At 41.2% G+C, this 17,461-nt stretch overlaps 1 long non-coding RNA gene across 1 annotated transcript in view; it reads left to right on the top strand.

The window, feature by feature from the left end:
- Positions 1 to 17,132, top strand: part of LOC112957296 — a 36,460-nt gene extending 19,328 nt beyond the window's left edge. Inside the window, exons 2-4 of the long non-coding RNA XR_003251194.1 lie at positions 2,267 to 2,343; positions 8,361 to 8,466; positions 17,091 to 17,132. This is a non-coding gene — a long non-coding RNA (uncharacterized LOC112957296). The remainder of the gene's footprint in view (positions 1 to 2,266; positions 2,344 to 8,360; positions 8,467 to 17,090) is intronic.
- The last annotated feature ends 329 nt before the right edge of the window (positions 17,133 to 17,461 follow it).

The following is a 17,461-nucleotide window of genomic DNA, read 5'->3' as shown; positions in this document are numbered from 1 at the left end:
ATAAAATGGGTCTTTAAAAGAAAGGCTTTGAGGACACAGTCTCTTGTAGTTGGCCTGACGGAGGACAGGTGACTCTGTCCAGGACTGGAGACCATGTTGCAGTTATCCCAGTAGCATAAGGCTTGGATTAGCTGTGTTTAGGCCTGTTAAAAGGTGAACTGGGATAGGGACCAAGTGGGGGGTTTTTTGTTTGTTTTTGTTTTTTATCCAGTAGTGATAAGGATTCCTCCATTTATATGGAACCTCATTTAAAGGAGTGAGTTTTTAAAAAAGGGCACTCAGTTGCTGCACCTTCATACAGATTTGGGGCTTTGAGTTAAGGTCAGCGCAAAGAAATCACAAACAGACAAAATAAAAAATAACTAGAAGAAATCTTGACCTGATTCTATAGTGTTTCATTTAGGGAGCTCAACCTTCTTTGCCTATATGTGGCATTGCAATCTTTATGTTCAAAGTAAGGCAGGCCTTTAAATCAGATTAGCTCATAGATAATGCAGCCACCTCTCTGTTGCCTTCCCGAAAACTAAAGACTTGTGATGCCGCACTCTGTAATGAAGGAAGACTGAAACCTTTTTTAAGCGAATGCAGGCTTTTACAGAGTCCTGTAACTCCAGAAAGGACCATAAGAAGTACAAGACTCGAGGTCAAATAAGTGCACAGGATTATGTATTGCACCTCAGCTTACCTCTGAGCACAGGGTAGGTAGGCTTCATCTCCCTGTGATGGAGAAGTTGAGAGGACAAGTTATGTTTATTCTTCCAGGATGCCAGCATGGGGACTGTCCCCAGTATTCCTCACACTGGCCACTGAACTAACAGTCTCTGCTGTGTTTAGCTTAATGATGCTTACAGTTAACTGCTGTAAATTTCTTTGGGGTTTTATCTTGGTTCTTATGGTGCTTATTGTGGCTTAAGCTATCAAGATTCAGAGTGCATGAGAGTGGCATTTTGTAACTGAAAGGTGTTTTCCATTTCCATTTCCATTTTGTTCATAGCATTTGAATTAAGTCACCATGGAAAAATGCCAAATAATACACCCTTTTTTTGGCAAATAAATGTTTAAAACTAGATGCCTCAAGCATATTACATGCTTTGCAGGAAATTCCCAGACTCTTACAACAAAGAGACAGCCAGGCACCATATCAACTCCTCACAGCAGATCAAAATCACCGTTACTTGCTGGAGTTGCAGGCTAAATATAAGCGCTCCCCTATGTCCACACTCCCCCATCCCACCCAGATGGCTGGTCCCAGAGATACATTCTGTGGCCACTGTTTGTCTTTAAGGGACATTGTTATAGAAACCAGGTATCTATGAGAACTTCAAAATACCAAGAAGAAAAATAACATATGCATCTGTATCTCATACTGGAAGAGCCCAGGCACGTGACATGTTCTTGAGATACTGCTGCACATTTCATTTAGTAATAAAAATACTTTCTATACTGGAATAATAAAATGTGTTTGAGTGAATAGGTAACTTCCATCTCACAGCAAGGAATTTAGGAGCTGGGGTTTTTTTTCTTTGTAGAAGTTGGGCTCCCTATTATACAATGACCAGCTATTTGATTCATAATCTCTACAGCATGTGGTGATAAACCTAACGGTATTTTAATGAAAAGTGTTTTGCATGGAATTAGGCTGCGTAAAGCAGAACTGTGCTAGACAAAGTGCTGAGCTTAGAAGACGTTATTAATGAAGTCACTTGTGTCCTAACAGAAGGACATAAATCACCCAAACCATATTCTCATTTAATTGAATCAGCCTTCAGTGCTTGTATTCAACATGCCTGTAAAAAATCATGGGAAACTGGGCTTCTTGCTGAAATGGTGCAGTGTACAGCGAGGACAGAGAACAGCTTGCACATGTACAACCCCCCAAGGCAAAATGAGGGAGATTTGGCCTTGCATGTCTCCATTCTCTTCCCTTCATTTCCTGCATATTACAATTTAAAGGGTGGGATTGTCCCCTGGGAGGGGGCACAAGGCCTTTGTGGTACACCAGAACTGACCTCTCTTACGTAGACTTCAAACAAAACTAAACTCCACATCTGAATAGCTCTGATTTTGGTGGAAAAAATTCAGAGCAAATCTGGACTTTGCAATTCAAGTCCCTAGGACAGTTTGGAAACAATGGTTGTGAGCTGCTAATCCATGTACTGTGAGTGAGTCATCTTCGGGTGTGTGTTGCTCCCTCTTTTACCACGGCTGAAGAGCAAAAAAGACTAGAGGCAAGCCTCTTAACTTTATCCGTATGTTTTGTCCACAGACAGAAAAAAACTGACTGGAAACTTGCTGAAGCTGATACAACAGGATGGTGGGCTTTTGTCCATGCCTAAACTRCAGGTAAGGATTGTATACTGGCCTAGATCAATGAGACAGATCCCTGAATACCATCTTTGTTTCAATTTTGTGGATAATGAGATCAAAGGAAGAGTTATTCCACACAGTCCAGCACGAATCTGTCTGAAAAGCAATTTCTGTAGTTTCTTTTATGGTTGACGTGCCTTCTGGAGCTTGTAGAAAAAAACTTTTTTTGCCTTTTGGTTAAAAGATGCCCCAGAATTATTTTTTTTTTCTCACCCAAGATGGAATGACCTCCTTTTTCTCTTCCTGTTTACCTGTACCTTATTTCATGTGATTGGGCCCTGGGATATCACACGGTAGTCTGGGGTTTAAGTAATTTCCTCCTTCTTCTTAAGATCTCAACAGTTTTATTGTATGTTTGAATTAAACATTTCTTGCCTCAGGCTGCTTTCTAATGCCACAGCCTTTTGAAGACACTGGTAAGATTTGGACTTTTAGCACTTCTCCTAATGTAATGTATAATTTTGGAGGATAAATGTGAGCATCCTATTGAGTCTAGTGATGTAAAGGAAGAAAACTGGGCAAAGGGTGCCAAGTTTGGTCCATGAACATTACCAGTTTTGAAGGCAAAGTTTGTTGTCCTACGCCACTGAGATTCAAAACTTATTCAGTCTGATAGCACAAAATTATCTTTGACTTCAACAGAGCCAAGATCTAAAGTTTTAGTTTCAAAAAAGAATCTAGGAACTGATTACTGATATATACCTATGTGATCAGGAATGTATCTTTAAAATTGGAAGACTTAGTTATGTAAAGAGGCAAAAACATTCAGAAGGGCTCAGAAAATCTTCCCTTTTCCTTTACTATTTGTTCTCAAGTACCTTGATTGACAGTGGAGTCCTAAAAGTTTGAGACTTCTCCAAGGACTTCAAACCTGGAAAGCATGTTGTGGTTCCACCGCCAGATACTGCCGTTACTTAATATATGTGTGGAGCCATAGGTGGTTTACATGGCCTCTAGACATTGCAATCTCAGTTGAACTCTGCAAGACAAGATGCTGAGGGAGATAACAATAAGGAAAGAAATGGAGGAGGAATCCACTGGACAGSTTTATGGACTATTTGGGAAGTACCATTATGCAGGATGTCAGCATTTTTTTGTTTGTTTTTAGAGAAGTGAGTAGTCTGTTAGTATGTGGAGTAGGGTCAAAGATTATGGGGCTATAGGAAATAGCTAGTCTTAAAGAAGGAGTTATATGAAGCCTGTGGAAGCAGATTGCTAACAAGATGATTGCCTGTTGCAGAAATAAAAATCCTAGTTGACTGGAAAGCCTGGGATTTTTTTTGCTACTCTGAAAAGACCTAGCACACTGCTCAGGAGCATTTGAATGAAAAATGAGTACACGAAATATCCAACACGTTTTGGTTTTTTTTTTCCAGTTGCTTTTGAAMTCAACCATAAGCTAAATAAAAGAAGGACTTTGCATCTTCCCACTGCATAATCATCAGCTAATACTCAAAATAAATCTTACTACATGTTAAAAAAAGTTCATTTTTATTGTTTACTATTATTTCTTCTGTGTCCTTTTCTACTTCGRTTTTCTGAAAATCTTCTCACTTCCAAAAGTGTTTGAGTTTTTTYCCTAAACCTTTTGCTTGGTGTTAGCTTCTTTTTGCTGTATTCCCTTCACCAACTCAGACTTTCTGAAGTAATTATAGGCTTTCATTCTCCCATTCATTCAAATTTTTGTTCTGGAAAACTTCAAGCCCTCCAAGTGTTATATCTTGAGCAAACTGCCAATTTTCTATTCCTAACACAATAAGACTACCAAGAATTAGCCACACTTTGCTGGCAGTGTCAGTTACAAGGCAAGATGGGTGTTTTAGGCACACACATGGCGTTCTGTTACAATGTTGGTTTGTGACTATCTGGAAGTCTTTTTATGTATATGCTTCTGTTTTGTCAGACACCTATCATGTCTTGTWATCCTGCTTACTTGAAAAGTATCCATCTTCAGCCAGGGAAATAACCTGGATATTGTCTAATAATAATAATAAAGTATCCTTTTAATCTAAAAAAGATAATAGCTAGTGTGTATAGAAATAAACCAAAATAATTAAGAGATTAAGAGATTGCCCCCTGTCCAGGCTCAACAGTGACCTAGCCAAATAACATCAATATGTAAAGCCAAAGGGATTTCCCAAACTATTGAGCACTTTTCTGTCTGGCAGATGACTCTGTTAACTCTTTGTGTTTTATGACCCATACTTGTTCTGATGTCTTACGTATTTCTTGCTCCAGAATTTGTTACTCCATTAGCTGTGTCATGGGCCAGGCTTTTGGAGGACATAGGCCAAGGGAGAGGAGGCAGAGGCAGCCACCAAGCGACTTTGTGCCCTCTCTTTCCCTGACACTGCTCCAGCTCTTGTAGCTCTTTTGGGAAATGACCTACTCGTTTTCCAGCGAAATGGGTCAGCAGAGTCCTGAAGAGCATGTGCTGTGGGCCCTCAGCTCTCCCCACTAACCTTTGGTATGTGTTTGTGCTGGGCGTTCATGGGAGCTTGCACAAGGCAGCCTCTGGTTGTGTTATGGAGCGCTGACCCCTGGGACTTGGCAAGAATAAAACTTACAATTGTTTGCCTTACTTATGGGCAGGACTCTTAATCATTTATAACTAAATTGACAGATTTCAGAGAAAAGGGCTAAATCCTGTCCTCAGCTCTACGCTTTCGTAGAAACTATGCACATCAAGCCAAGGGTGTAGGGCCAGTTGGCTGTGTGGGACAACTCTCCTTCTATTGGTCAGTGTGTGGATAATGAAATTAGCTTGTTTTGCTCTTACAACAAATGCTCCGATTTTAGAGCTTGCAATAAAATGCTCAGAGCCATCACAATGTCGTGGGATGGTGCCTCTGTCTTGGAGGCAGGTAGGCCCTGCAGAGGGCTGAAAGTTGGAGTACAGACTCACTGCAACTCTCTCACCGCCTCCTCACCTGAGTTTCTCTTGGAAAAAAGCAGGACGTATCTGTGTGCATCCAGTGCTCATCCACATGCTAGGGAAAGTGTGAATCAGGAGCTGGGAAGTGTTCTCAGGACCCCCGTTTAGGTAGATCCCCCCGGCTTGAGACCAGAATTCGGCCAACTTTCTTTTACCGTCCTTGGCAGARCCTTATAGGAAGAAACTGCTCCCTGATCCTGGAGCATGAAATATGAGCACAGTTGGGGGGGTTTCCCCTCCTAGTGCTTCTGCTTGGAGCCAAAGCAGCATTGTCCTAACTCATAATTTATGGCTGATCTTTATAGCAATAAAAAAAAAAAAAAAAGAAAAAAAAGCTTTCTGGAACAATTTGCTGAAGTTTTCTTTCTCTTAGCACAGTCAAATGATTCATAATTAGAAAGAGTAGTGTATTTTACTTGCTGCATTCTGGCTATACAGAAACTCATTAAGGACCATGCATCCAAGTGCACTGTTTTATGTAAACAAAACCTCTGAGAGAGATATAGATGTCTGATAAAGATGAAAAGAAAAACTGATTAATACCAGGCCACATTAATAATGGCCATGTCATGTTCTTAAAAAAAAAAAAAGTAATCTGCTGTGCAATTATTGCACATTTCACAGCAGGAAAGGGGAAAGGTAAGAAGTAGAAATTCAAATAGAAAGGCCAGCCACAGATTTTAGACCCAAATGATTTAATTCCACAAGATTTGAAACTTTTGTGGGTTTAGTTCAGTGGTGAAATGGGCTGACCAAAGCAGCACTCCGAAATGCTTAAGATTGGTATTTTGAAAGTATTTTCTACTAAGACTGTCAGGATATGATCATGTTTCACACTGAACATCTATACGTTTAGCATATGAATTTGACAGGATCTGTCTTGTTGCATGAAGGTAGGATTTTGATTTTTTACGTATGTAGCTATGACATCTGCGGTTTTAATATATTTAAACTAAATGGATAATTCAAGTTTAAAACTACCTAGCCATATCTCCTGGTGGTGCTGTATGGAAAGGTGGGTGCTCTTTGAAGTAGTGTAGCTTTTCTCTGGAGACTTTGTATGTCCACAGCCAAAGAAATCTACAAAGTACAGTCTGTGATGACCACCTCAGACTCGCAGCCCTGCCATGTTCTTTGTAGCGTTTGGAGAGAGCAGCACTCTGGGGCTGAAAACAGAACTTCCTGTGTGCACACAGGCAGTTTAGTTAGCCTTCGTTTTCACCTGCCATGTTTCTTGCTTCTCTGATGCAGAAGCTGGAACAGGTACAGCAGGAAGGCTGCAAGTGGACGTGGTTTGGGGGCCTTTCAGCCAGTTTTATAGACCAGAGAGAATGGGCTTTTCTCTATATTAGAAGTTCCTTCAGCTTGGCTGCCTATCAAAAAAGAAAGCCAAACCTCCAAGCTTTACTAATCATTAAATTTACATAACTGGAAGTAGCCAAGTCTAAAGTCCTTGAACATGTGAATACTGTGTATGCTAGTTTTATATATGTATATTTTATATAAATAAATGTTATCTATGTGTGTGTGTATATATATATATATGCAAAAACACAGAGGAATATATATATATATGCATACATATAAACATACATATACTGAGGAAAATGGTTCTTTTCGGGCTTGCCCAGTCTGAGACAGGAGAAATAGTATGTGACTTCCACCATCTGATTTACTCCCTTCCAACATAAGCAGAATTGAACTTAAAATATGTTATTAACAACAGTTTGCATTACCCACATAAAGCAACATAAAGGTCAGACACTTCCACTGAGACTAGATAAACATGCCAGAAGTATGTTAGCTTGAATTTTAACCGAGATGATTTTAATAGCACAGTTTACATAAGTATTTGAACTAGGGTACTTATACAAACTGAATCATCTTAACTTTTTCCATAGGTAATGGTATGGAGCCAAGAAAGTATAGAGTGTAGGTGTTTATCCCATGACTTTCACTTACAACAGTTCTACTGTATAACGTAATAGATCCAATTACCACCAGCACTGAAACAAATGGTTCTGTGTCTTTGATTCTCTCTTTATTACCAGCCTCTCTATCAAGTTTTCTGAATAAATTGTTAGTTCCTTTTGTGCTCTTCTGCTCTATTTTCTACAGAGTTAGAGGCAGAGGTGGATGCTGGGTGTAGCTGTTCATGATCAAGGGTTCCTAGGATCTGAGTTTTATATATCTGATGGCAGCTGCTACGCTTCAAAAAGATGGTGAAGCCTCATTAGAGCAATTGGACTGCTGAAATAAAGGCACTGTGACTATGGTCATGACTGAATGTACGATAGACTTCSGTCAATCCCTTTCATTTCTGAGTGTTCATTCAGAGTAAAATGATCTTTTCTTCTAAGTCACTTAGTGAATTTGGTTGAACTTGCTTTTTTGGTATTTGTTAAGTTCTTTTTCTTCTTGGCAGTCGCTTTAGAAGTGACTCGAACTCTCCTGCCTATAAAATATTCCACGCCCCTTAACTGCTAGTCGCTGTCGCTGCCACTGTTGGTACTATAACTATAGGTAATAGCTATAACTATTGGTTATAGCAACGATAGAAGGGAGTTATTAGGTCTGAAAAATGTTTCTGCTGAATCTGTGCAGTGTGAAGGGTCTGAACACCGAAAAAGATTGAGTTCTAAGGAGCACTCTGCTTTTTCAGAGCTCCCTTTTTTTCAGTTTTAGTCATTGAATAGGTCTTTAAAAGACCACTCTGTTGATCCAATTGGAAATGGGAATTGTAGCAGAGGAACTACCCGTAGCGCTTTTATTTACCACTGTTGAAGGTGTAGGAGCAATAGATTCTCATCTGCTAAAAAATGTTCCAGTGAAAAAAGTAGCTCTCCACTGCTGCCTCTCAAGGACACTCAAGAAGAGTATGAGCTATTGCTGGGGTGTTCATTTGAATGGGTTGAGCAGAGATAAGTTCTGTCGCATGAAATTTGCTTAGTAGAAAAGCACTGTGCTGGTGCTAAATGATTGGGCAGTTCTGCTTTGCAGAAGGTGGGTCTTTTGGTTTGACTTACTCAGCTGATATGTAAAAATATGTGTTTTCTAGTGGCTGCACCTACAGTATCAGATGAGATCAAATGAGGATCTTCCTCTCACTCCCAAGAAGTCTGACTCAACTGAGATATGCACCAGGTGAACACACCAAACCAAAGGTAAGCAAGACTTGGTGGTTTCCTCTCGGAGTGAGCCACAAGCCAAATTCCTCAGTTACCTGCACACATCAGACTTGGGTCTCAGGGAACAAGGAAGGAGAGGTTATAGGCGCAGTTCACCAGCAGGACATGATTGTGGCCTCTTCCTGCAAAAGCAGGGATGGAGGGCATAAAATTGCACAGCAGAGAAACTTAGCAATGCTGGCCTCTGCAGTGCCTGCAAATTCACTCCCTCCTGCAGCACAGCTCTGGACTGGCAAAGGGTTACACGGCTGCTGAGCGTTGTTCCCGGACACRTGATTCAACCGCAGCCTGAGAACATGTGAACAACTTGCAAACTGTGTGGGCCTCAGCACGGCAGAGCTTGACAGTGCTTGTAATAGCCTATGGCTGTGCTCACGATGCTCAAAATGTAAGAGCCCCCTCTAAGGAGACGAATGAAGCTAATGATCAGTGTGCCCAGAAATCCACCTTGGTTCCTGGTGTATTCCTTTTTCAGGGCTCTCATATGTAACTGACTTCAGAGATGCTTCTATCACTTCTTCTTTCACTGTTCTTCTCTTCTCTCCTACTTCTCCTTTCTGCTGACCACTTATCAATGATGAGCAGCTTTTGGCCCAAGCTCGATGGGTCAGATCTYGAGTAATGAACTTGTTTGCTGAATATCTATGACTGAGATATTTTGGTGGAAAAAATGCTGATAAATTAGATGCAGGAAAATTGTTAGAGAGAGATGCTGGGTTGCTGTTATTTCAATATAATTCTATTGTAGAACACAATAATAAAATTATAAAGCTCCCCCGCTGAAATAGTCAAAGCATAGTCAAATGCAAACAGTCAAGTGAGTTGCTGAAAAGATCATGGATTAAGTATCTCACTCTTGGCCAAATGGAAAGAGTTGCCTGTCCTTCCTTCCTTCCTTCCTTCCTTCCTTCCTTCCATCCATCCATCCATCCATCCATCCATCCATCCATCCATCCATCATAAATCAAAGGCAAGTAAGAGTAAGAAACATTGCATGAGTTCAGCGCCTGTAAGATATAACCACTATGGAGTTAACAGTGAATTGATTTTATGCTAAACTGTGTTACATCCACAACCAGCAGCAGAATTGAAAAACACTTCTACAATGGGAAGCATTAATGCAGCTGCCTGAATAGGATTTTTCCTCTCTCCAGTGTGCATTTCAAAAAACAGGGGCTCTACTTTCACCAAACAAATCGTCATTTTGTTTGCAAGTTTGAAGGCCAGAAAAATCAATTAAGGAAGAACTGCAAACAGGTCACATAGTGGCAGCAGCCTGGCCCTTCATACATACTTGAAGGCACTTGCATGAACCACATAGCAGCAAAAATTCACCAGTGACAGCTGTTGTAGCTTCCTTTTCCTCCTATCCCGATCCCTCTCTGCTCTCCGTTCTACTGAATATTGTACTATGAAACAACTGACTTTCTCCATCTGATACACWGAAATCCAAAGACTGCTGCATGTTTGACAGGTACGTTTCTGTTAATCATATAGTTTTCAAAATGAAAACGGCAAAGTGGAGGATAATTGGGCGATTTGTAGCCAGGGGGCTGTATGTGTTTGAGATACATGCAGATTACCCTTATTCCTTCCAGCACAAGAATGCCAGCAAATGATGTCAAGGCAGCACCGGCACTGGGGTGTGTGTGTGTGTGTGTGTGTGTGTGTGTGTGTGTGTCTGTGCATGTGTGTGTACGTGTGTGGTGCCTCGTAGGGCTTTCTACCCCTCTTGCAAAGCACAGGCCTTAATGAGTTCCAGGGGGACAGTGGCTTGTCAATCACAATATACTTTTCAAGTAATAGTCATCTCTGCCCCATCACAGAACCACAAGGCATGAAATAATTAGAAAGCCCAGAGTAACTGCTCTGTTTTACAAGAGCAAAATCCTTGCACGGATCATTTACATAAACTTGTCACTTCCCATTACAGTTCTAATGCAGGCTGGGTAATAATCATGGGACCTGAGGAGGGGAGGTCAAGGTATGATACTCCTCCATGTCTGAAGCACGAGGTACGCATGTGCCCAGGTTTCCATCCCCCACTGAATTAATGTAAAGTATCTTTTATTTTCCATTAAATAAGAACTATTCATGCTGCTATGGCAGCGGACCATGTGCAGCCTCCTCTTCTTAAGAGAGAAAAAAGGCTTTTGCGTCAAGCCATTGTTAGGGGAGAATTCACTTTGAGGAGCATTTCAAAGCTGATCCGATTGGGGAAGGAATAATGTTAAATATTTGGTATGAAATATTTATAAGACGCACACATGAACATCTGACAAAGTCGCCTGGAAAATGCACATTTTCATCTTCGACAGTCTTAGCTCTTTCCRAAGGAGAGGGTGGGAAGAGGGTGTGCGCACAGTGAGAATTGTATATATATAAAAATGCATCTAAACACACACACACACATATAGACATGCAGAAGCAAACACACTTGCATACAAATGCTTGAATGAGTTGATGGGATTTAAGGCAATCTGCATCTGAATGCTGCTCTCCAAATATGGCAGCAATAAGGGCTTGCTGGAGTCTATTTTAGTGATTGTGAGCAGGAAAGCCTTGCACTCATGCCTATCAGAAGGAGTGTCCGCAGAACCACGCAGGTGATCTCTGCTGCTCTTGCTGCTGTTTTCCAGCAACCATTTTGTTGGTACTCTTCACARCTGTCATAGGGCATCATCTACATTTCTGCCACAAGAAAACAAGCCTGTGTATTTTGCACAGATTAACTTTTTACACATGCATGTGTACATGGGTGTTTTATTATGTTTTTATTTTTAAAGAACACACACAATTAAAGATAAGCAAAGAGCAGATTTGTTTACAGGCAACTGGTGTTCTATATTTTTAACATTTTCCTGTCTTTGGGATGAAACAAGCTAAGTTTATTTTTTTCCAAGGGGCTGAGAGAGGTTTCAGAAAAATGGGCTATCACCTCATTCTCGGTGCTTATGACAAGAGATAAAGAGAGAATGTAATGGCTCCCTCCTTACGGCAGTCACAGTGAAATGCACAGGATGGCATATATTAAATAACCAGAGTAAGGRAAACCATGTGATTTGCTTCCCTTGTAAGGGAATCTAATAGCTCTCTGTTCAAAACCTTATTTCCTTTTCCTTTGTTTTTTTGCTGTCTCTTCTTTGCTTGCCTCACTTCTACCTGTGTGGGCTGTTGTTATTCTGTGGTGTGCAAATGTCTGTCTAGTTTAGACTGTAACTAAGTTGGAGCAAGACCTTTCTGTCTCTTTGTGCTTCATACACATACATATTGCCATACATATGTGCAATACATACACAGTTCCACAAAATTAATAGCAATAGTTTTGATGGGCTAGAAGGCCATATTTTTCTCTCTATATAGACATGAGTTGTACAGTCACTGCCACTTTAAAAATTGCTAGATCACATGCCCCAGGTGGGCTCCATATATTGTACATGTCTTTATGTGAGCAGGCTGTTCGATAGCAGGAGAGCATCATTTGCCCTCATGTGCCAGCTTTTGTCTTGGAGTGGAAGTGCGGGGCCTGGTGAGAGGCAGGAGATGAACTGTGTCCAGACTCCGCTCCTTATCTCCGAGATCACCAAGAGGGAGAGTATTGTTGACGGATTTAAATCGGCTTTTTCCCCCCTTGTGCACAACAAAAGTCTAAATCCCTTTTCAGGCCAGATTGCTCCATTTCGCTGCATGGGCTGGGCAGATTGGAAACAGGTTTGTCACTCAGCCTTTCTCCCAACCTAATCAGTAGACACTGGGGTGGTGGGATTTCAGTGCTTGGTGTATCACCCTTTAATCTATGGAGCCGGCCTTTAAAAGCTGCTGACGCTGTTGCTGCTATGTGTGAGCTGCTTCTGTCTGTCATTTCTGAAGACAGATATAAAAAATAATGTTAACCACAAGCATAAGCAGAGGGTTTAGCAGGGATTTGAATCTAAAATGTGATACTTCACACAGGCCAACTTGATTTGGTCCAGCAGAGCTGAACCCCTTATTCTGTTATAATAAAGTGTGTCATATAATAGAGGAGATCGTGGTGGGATTTACCGCCTCTGTGTTTTAGCTCTGCTGCTGAATAGGTCTAAATGGCAAATAAACATAAATGGTGAGGGTTGGAGCAGAGAGGCTCTGCAGACTTGACAGCAGGTTGCAAAGGCATCTCTGGTGACACCACAAGCTCGTGAGTGTCTCTGCGTTTGCCAGGGCCTAGTCCATGGCACACGGGCTCTTGCGCTGCCATAGCAGCTCTAAGGGGATGATCAGCAAGCAGGGTAAAGAGGCAGGGCTGATTGTGCCTATGTGTTGGCAGATGCAAGCAGCATGCCAAGAGAAGAAGCTCCACAGCCATGTGATAGGTGTGATGGAAAATGTTAAAAGCATTGGAAGAATAGAGGCTCTTCAGGGCAAGGTCTGCAGCTCTTTGCACGCACGCACACTTGTATCTGCAGGCAGGTATTTACACTCACATATGTACCCTTTGTATGAASCACAGTCTGAATCAGATATGCACTGAGGTCTCTAAACAAACAAATACAGTTTTCCTTTTCAGCAAAGATGTATTTCATTGACTACTATGCAGTAACATTTCTAACTTTGTCTTCTGTACATAAATATTCTGTAGATAAACTACATCCCTTTCAACAGCATCTGTATTGTTTTGTAGTATTAAAAGATACTACTAGTAAAAAGAATTGCATCTAGCAGCCCAGCTTATTTTAAGTCCTGCATAGCACATGAGAGTGCAGGGTAGAGAAAGAATGAAGAACAAGGTATTTGAGAAGCAAGGGTGCTTCAAGAAGTACACTCAGATATTAGGACTTAACTCTGCTATGGCAAAAGCCTGCCTGGGTGGAATCAAACCATCTTGCAGGGACCCACTGTGTTTTCTTTTTCAACTAGAACAAAAGTTTCAGCAAATTCAGTCTTTTTAGTCCTTGTAAACTATGGCCAATTATTTTATTCAAATGCTAAGAAATTCCTTTTAGATTTAGCTCCCTAAGGACAGTGAGAAAAATACCAGACTTCTTTCTCTTTTTTGTGTCTGGGAAGGGACACAAGTATTTCAAGACTCTCCAGATACTGTTGCCTTCTAGAAGAGATGGAAGACTTTAAAAGAGGGTGTAAAGTAAATTTTCCTGCTTGTTTGTCCTGGTACTGAATTGTACCAGTCCCATTCCTGCTTGACTTAATATCTGAGAATATTCTCAGCACATTTTAGGATATGAGTGCAAAACCTTTGATGACATGACATGGACATTGTCAAAGCCTATGACAAGAGTCTTGAGCGCTGTTGTAAATAAAGAATAGATTTTTTTGAACATACCATTCACTTGAATGGTTATCTAGAAGTAGGGGCACAGTATTTCTGCGTCTTGACAGATGCATCAGTATTAGAGAATCACTGAGACCGCTTAGGGTCTCTCAACAGCAGGAACAGATGAGAGGAGATGATAAAAATGTAAAAAATAAGAGGCAAAATGCGAAAAGAGTAGTCCATATGCTTAAAAAAATAAAAACTTTTTTTTTTCCAGTGTGACGAATAGAATCCTGGCCCTGGTGCACTCTGCTACAAGTCCAGCTGGCTGATCATAGAATGAATCATAGAATCACAGAATGCCCAAGGTTGGAAGGGACCTCAGAGGTCATCGAGTCCAACCCCCCTGCTCACACAGGGTCACCTAGAGCACGTGGCACAGGGCTGCATCCAAGCGGSTTTTAAAGATCTCCAAAGAACGAGACTCCACAACCTCTCTGGGCAGCCTGTTCCAGTGCTCTGTCACCCTCACAGTGAAGAAATGCTTCCTTAAGTTCCTGTGGAACTTCCRATGCTTCAGTTTGAAGCCATTTCCTCTAGTCCTATCCCTGCCCACCACTGAAAAGAGGCCGCCCCCCTCCTCCTCACTGCCTCCCTTGAGGTATTTATACACGCTGATCAGGTCCCCCCTCAGCCTCCTCTTCTCCAGGCTGAACAGACCCAGCTCTCTCAGCCTTTGCTCACAGGGCAGATGTTCCAGTTTAACCCAGTGCCCTGKTGAAGAACTTGCAAGTGATCCGCATGGGGACTGCACAGTATTGAGAACCTGATTCCAGTGGTGGGAAGCTGGGAAGGCAGGTGATCTCCTAGGTGAATTCTCTTTCCAAGCAAGCTAGGTACATATATATTTAAGTATATATATATGTGTGTGTATACATATTTTTAATATACATACATACCTAATTTAATTAAACAAAATTCCTTACAAGCTGAGACTTCTCAAGACAAGTTTCATTTAAGAGTTACTTTTTAAAATTCCCCTCTTCTAACATAAGTCTCTAAGAAAGAAGGACTTGATAGTCCAACACGGGGAAGTGTTGGCTTGTAAAACAGATTAATCTAGTTTACAAAACGTTTCAGGAAAGTCATGTCTTTGATTAATAATGGTTTTGGCAATTGGTGACTAAATGGGAATTTTTGGAGAAGAAATTCAGCAGAGTGTAAATACAATAAAAAAGTTTTTTTTTTCATTAATAGGAACAGATTTTTCTCATAATTTTTCCCATTTTGTCCTCATGCAGGACAAAATACTCAGTGTCAGATGTAACACTTTGTTTTATGGCACTTCCAAGGGGAGGAAATGATGAAGTAGCTGTGGTCTCTTTCATCCAAGAACCCAGTGATTAAGGCACTTATTTTGTATGTGGGAGGCCAGAGTTGAATTCCTTCTGCTGAATATGGACATTTGTACTGCTGTGTCTCAGGTATAAGGGATTTATTTATGTGGAGGAAAGAGAAGTTCCTAATTCCTCTTATTGTTCTGCTTTTATTGGGATAATACTTTGAATATTTTGGAGGCCAGGGAGACAATAATTTTTTGGCTTAGTATTTTCACTTAGATCTGTAATCCAGGCTGTGTTACACTAACTACTTAAATTAAGAGTGTAAACTTCTGGAGTGGGAACTGCAACCCTTTCCTGTTTCTCCCATGACTCGTTTAACCATTCAGTGACAAAATCATTTTGCATACTCTCTGTGCAACAATGAATCATTTATTTGATGCAAAATAAAGTCAGGAGGAGCAGCCTGACCCCAGAGGCCAGGCTGGGCGGCTGGCACAGAGGTTAATACCCTGGCAGACAGTGGCACCCTGGCTGAGACCCGGCTCACATGCTGCCCTGGCATGGGAGCAGAGAGGATCCGCTTGGGGTCTCAGCCACAGCCTGGCCCAGTGCATGGGTGAGAACTCCTGTCTCTCCAGAAGACTTATAAATCTAATAATGACTTTCTTTCCTGCCTTCTTTGTCTCTTCTAGTCTAAGCTAAAAGCATTGACCCGATATTCAAAATAGTTGTGGGAAGATAAGAAACCACAGTTAGCAGAAAAAACCTTTTGCCCAGYTATTTTCTTGACATCCTGGTCACAACTGCAACATGAAATAACTGAGAGTTACCTTAATTACTCAATTGGTTGTATGCTTGAGAAAGCAGTACTGAAATTTTGTAGGAGCTTAGGCCTTCATGACAGATTACACAGTACCTTAAAAACCACTGAGGCTCTAACATCAACACGGAAGTCCAAAGGTAAATGAGCTGCTTCTGTGTCAGAACTGAAAGGAAGGTGGAATAAAGCACATAAATTGTAAAAATTGCACTTCTGTATAGATAGAAGGATTAGCTCAATGGTCTTGAGTGACTTTCTCAGTTTTCATTTATTTCACTATAACTTTAAACTTTGCTTTATTCCTTTTCATACCTTCTTACTCTTCTTGTGTAAAAAGCACTGCAGCTCAGGTGAATTTTAATTCTTTTTCTCTACGTTTTCACTATAAGGCTTTCTTCTGCTCCTACAGCAGAAGCCCCTTCCAGAGACATTGCCATCAAAAGATTCTCTATCCAAGAATGATGCCAAAATAAACTGCTTGAGGTCCCACCTCCCAAGACTTTCAGGAATCCCAGCAGAGACTGATGAGTTAGACTTGGCACTCTTGCGTATTTTAAATATATTCTTTTCCCCTCTGGGTCATGGTTATTTAGACAGATGTGTTCAGAGACTTTCAAAAATTAAGGCAATGACAAAGTTAGCTCATTTTGTATTATCGAAGTGACCAAAAAAATGTCATTGCCGCAGCAAACAACCAAGACCTCAGGGTCTAGCTGTTCTAGACCATGATGAAGTTTGTTTTGTTCTTTCTGCTAATTACAGACCTCATTCAGAGGCAGTAATAAGATTTCTATGCCCTGGACTCTTGCAGTGTCATTCCCTCATGGCAATACTTTGTATCTTTGCCTGGGATGTAAAAGTGTTTGCTTAGGTCTTGTGAGAGGCTGATTTGGGTACCTCATGCCATGCCTGTGACAATCCAACTGCTGATAGCTGCACCTTCAGCTTTGTGCTTCTGCTGGGAGCAAAGCTTTCCTCTAAAACAGGTGTGATTCTCATTGCTGTGGCTGCTAGAGAAGGCTGCCTTTTAATTGAAGTGATAAACCTGAATGACTGTTATCCCTGCAGGAAAAAAAAAAAAAAGAAAGAAAAAAAAAGCCCTCATGAGACCAGCAAATAACTAATGACTGTGTCTGCTGTGGAGCAGCTAGAAAAGCATGTCCCCTTGTCTTGCTTGGTTTGGCAGAGCTGGAACATTCACGTGAAGAGAAGCTGCTGCAACTTGCCTCCCGGTTTCCCAGAGCCGTGCAGACTCCGATGCCAAGAGCACTCTTCCATTGCAGCACACGCGGCAGGTAAGTGTCTGCCAAATGACACAAACCTCCTAACAAGCAGCTGAGGGTAGGGTGGGGATTCCAGATAGGGACAAATCTATTTCCCTCAGGAAATCTGGAGCAAACCAATGAGTGTAAGAGGTATTTCACTGCTAATTAAATCCTGATTGTTTGGCTTTACTTACAACAGATTAAGAGTATATCAAATTTGACAGCAGGTGCTGACTAGTTTGAAAGTGTTGGTCCATCGAATCAGGTAAGGGTTTTATATACAGTAACCCTC

Source organism: Nothoprocta perdicaria, unplaced genomic scaffold (genome assembly GCF_003342845.1).
Source record: "Nothoprocta perdicaria isolate Ctin4 unplaced genomic scaffold, notPer1 scaffold_71, whole genome shotgun sequence".
In the NCBI taxonomy this organism is placed as follows: domain Eukaryota; kingdom Metazoa; phylum Chordata; class Aves; order Tinamiformes; family Tinamidae; genus Nothoprocta; species Nothoprocta perdicaria.
Note: the sequence above shows the minus strand (reverse complement) of the source record. Positions and strands in the feature narration are given on the sequence as shown.